General features: G+C 42.5%; 1 non-coding gene across 1 annotated transcript; it reads left to right on the plus strand.

The window, feature by feature from the left end:
- Positions 1-1253: 1253 nt before the first annotated feature.
- On the plus strand, positions 1254-1366 carry LOC139274482 (U5 spliceosomal RNA). Its single transcript, XR_011595539.1, has one exon. It is a non-coding gene; the product is annotated as a U5 spliceosomal RNA (small nuclear RNA).
- Positions 1367-4095: the final 2729 nt, after the last annotated feature.

The raw sequence follows: 4095 nt of genomic DNA on the forward strand, positions 1-4095 counted from the left end.
ATGTTTTGCACTCAAACTGTTGTGACCTTGGTCCTTTATTCTGAACTCCAGAGTGAGGCACAAGCATGGTGTGCAGCCTTTTATACCGAGCCCTGCCACCAGGGCAGGAAACTCCCGGTCTCCACCAGTTGCACCCTCTAATGGTGCCGACATGTATATACACAGTGTAAACCTTATTGACAGTACATCAGGTAAAAGTCTCCATCTTATGCAACCACACAGTGACTACAAAGAGAGTATATCCATAGTCTGCATATACAACATTCACCACAAGGACTACAACAGTTCAAGAAGGCAGCTCAACATTACCTTTTCAAAGGTAATTCGTGATGGACAAAAAATGCTGGCCTTGCCAGCGATGCCCACATCCCGGAACAAATTTTTAAAAAATTTGCATACAGAAGCTTCCACAAACAGCAACGTGATATGACCAAATAATGTGTTTTTAGTGATATTGGTTGAGGGATAAATGTTGGCAAGGAAGGACACTGGGGAGAACTCCTGAGCTCCTCTTTAAAATAGTGCCATGGGATCTATTACGTTCACGAGAGAAAGCAGAAAGCCCTTGGTTATCATTCATCCAATAAATGGCATCTCTGACAGTGCAGCATTCCATCAGTATTGGACTGGAGTGGCAGCCTAGAATTTTGTGGTGTTGAACCCACAACACCTGATTCAGAGATGAGAGTCTACTAACTGAGCCATGGATGACACAACTGTGCACCATAGCTCTGAGCTTTGTGTCTGCACTCATTGTATTAATGAAAAGAAAGACTTACATTTATATCGCGCCTTTCACGATCACCACACATCTCAAAGTGCTTTACAGCCAATGAAGTAATGGTTTACTATATGAACTAAAAAAAAAGTTTTCTCACTAGCAGAAACTGTGCCAATCAAAATTTTTGAACTTAAATTCGGAGAGAATAAAAATATTAAGTAAACTTGTACCGAAGTATAAATGCAAGTTGTTGTTGAAGTAAAAATTTGCCACGTCACTGTAAACCCAATCCACACAAAGCCCAGAGCTCATTTACATACCCATAATAATCTGTATAGTACTTTGCAAACAAGCAAAATAAATGTCAAGTCTGACCATGGTTTTCACAGAAATTGAAGATTGCAGTTAATTTTCCTCAAGCTGTACCGATCTGTGGTAATATATTCTCTCTGGATATTAATTCTAGTCGCTCAGCACAAGGTTAAAGAGACAAGTCGCCGCTTGCGTGCGAAGGGACGCAGGATTGGTTCATACATTCTGTTTTTTCTTCAGATTGTATAAGTCTTTTGTCTTTTACTAAAAATTTCTGTGGCGAGCAGCATTCAGAGTTTTAATTAAGTTTTTGAGGCCTTGCTTTTGTGGGGCTGTCTAATTTTGAAAAAAATATTAATCTTTAGTTTTTGAGTATGTAGTAGGTGTGGCTTTGTGAAGTTGTAATTATTATTTTCAATATTGAGTCTACTTGTAGTAGTTGTGATGAGGAGGCAATTGGAGCAATAGTCTGGTCCTGAAGTGTTTTGGGTTCATATAAATTGTGTCCTTAAAATGCGTTGCTATGATGTGTGTTTTAAATAACTTCACAGATGGCTGGATGGCAGACGAGCCTAACCACCTCCCCTTGATATTCAATGGCATTACCATCACCGATACCCCACCATCAACATCCTGGGGGTCATTGACCTGAAACTTAACTGGACCAGCCACATAAATACTGTGGTAACAAGAGCAGATCAGAGGCTGGGTCTGCTCTGAGTGTCTCACCTCCTGACTCCCCAAATCTTTTCCACTATCTACAAGGCACAAGTTAGGAGTGTGATGGAATACTCGCCACTTGCCTGGGTGAGTTATCATAGGCAGTCCCTCAAAATTGAGGAAGACTTGCTTCCACTCTAAAAGTGAGTTCTTAGGTGACATGAACAGTCCAATACAGGAATTACAGTCTCTGTCACAGAGAGTCGTTGAAGGAAAGGGTGGGTGGGGAATCTCGTTTGCCGCACGTTCCTTCCACTGCCTGTGCTTGCTTTCTGCATGCTACAAAAACGCTCAAGAAACTCAACACCATTCAGGACAAAGCAGCCCGCTTGATTGGCACCCCATCCACCACCTTCATCATTCACTCCCTCCACCACTGGTGTACCATCTGCAAGATGCACTGCAGCAACTCGCCAAGGCTTCTTCGGCAGCACCTCTCAAACCCACAATCTCTACCACCTAGAAGGATAAGGGCAGCGGACGCATGGGAACACCATCACCTGCAAGTTCCCCTCCAAGTTACATACCATCCTAAGTTGGAAATATATCGCCGTTCCTTCATCGTCACTGGGTCAAAATCCTCCCCTAACAGCACTGTGGGAGTACATTCACCACAAGGACTACAACAGTTCAAGAAGGCAGCTCACCATCACCTTCTCAAAGGTAATTCGTGATGGACACATTCCAGCACACTTTCTGCACTACAGAGACAAAATGGCGGCACCCATAGCAATAATGGGACACTTAGGTGAATATAAACGCCACTAGGAAAGGTTTAAGACATCTGTGGACCGGCTAGAAATGTATTTCATAGCAAATAATACAATCGAAGTTCCAGAGAATACTGATCAGAACTGGGCTGTGTTGGAATGTAAGAGAGCGATTTTCTTACCTGAAGCGAGTCCGCAATTGCATGAAATGCTGATAAATCTCCTTGTGCCTGACGAGCCAAAGGACACAACGCTTAAAGAGATTTTAATGAAGCTGTAGCAGCACTAGAACCTCAAACCGTTAGAAATTGCTGAAAGCTATCGTTTCAGAATACGGAATCAAAAGACTGATGAAAATATCAGTGAGAAGATTGTAGCATTAAAAAAGCTATCTATTCACTGTAATTTCGGGAACTTTCAAAACCGAGCATTGCGAGATCGTTTTGTTTGGATGAAAAATGATGCGATCAGAAGAAAGTTATTGACAATGCCTGACTTGACTGTTGATATCGCTTGTCAGACAGCGAGGTCGATGGGCATGGCCGACCAATATTCCGGAGAATTTCATAATAATTACAGTCGTCAGTCAACCGAGGTGAATCGCATGCAGATTCAAAGTAAAAGGCGGTGGGGGCCCAAAGTCTCAGAAACTGGAAATTGTAACAAAGCACCAAAGTCATGCTATCGATGCCCAGGACAACATATTGCTCAAAGTTGTCCATATGAGAAGGCAGAGTGTTTCTTCTGCAGAAAGACGGGGCATCTTGCAAAGGCATGCCGACTGAAGGGCAAACCAGCTTTCAAAGCTATGAGTCCAGCTTTCAAAGCTATGAGTAGAAATCCCCAGAGACTACATAGCATGGAATAAGAACAACAGGACGTGGAGATGTCAGAGTTACACGTCATCAGGAGCACGAGGTTAACGGACAGCGATTCAAAAAGTATCAACATCCACACAGATGTTGCGGGATTCAAGATACCAATGGAAATCGACACTGGTGCATCCGTGAGTGTAGTACCGGAGTCACTATACCTCGACAAATTGCGTGATTTCCCATTGGAGAAATCCAAGATGGAGCAGCGAGGCTACTCGGGAGAGAACATTCCTGTGGTAGGTCATATCACCGTACCAGTGAAATATAAAGATCAATTTCAGAACTTGCCTCTAATAGTAGTGAAAGGAGACAAGCCTGCCTTACTAGGAAGAAATTGGTTGAGATCACTGAAGCTGGATTGGAGTGAGATTTTTCGTGTTGAAACGAGATTTGCATCAACGGATGATGTTATCAAGAGTTATATGTAAGTGTTCTGCGAAACAGGCAGTCCAGTCCAAAGATTCAAGGCGAGTGTCAGGGTACAGAAGGATGCTAGATCGGTTTACTGTAAGCCACGTTCCAGACCATATGAACTCAAGGAAAAAGTTGAGCAAGATCTCAAAAGACTAGAGACTGAGAACATTATTTCTAAGATAGATCGATGTAATTGGGCTACACCCATTGTTGTTGTACCGAAGTTTGATGCAAATGTAAGATTGTGTGGAGATTATAAAGTAACTGTAAACCAGGTTCTAGAAGGTAATGTCCCCAATACATTGCCAAATATAGAAAATTTGTTCACAACACTGACAGGTGG

This window comes from Pristiophorus japonicus, chromosome 9, assembly GCF_044704955.1.
Source record: "Pristiophorus japonicus isolate sPriJap1 chromosome 9, sPriJap1.hap1, whole genome shotgun sequence".
Taxonomy (NCBI): domain Eukaryota; kingdom Metazoa; phylum Chordata; class Chondrichthyes; family Pristiophoridae; genus Pristiophorus; species Pristiophorus japonicus.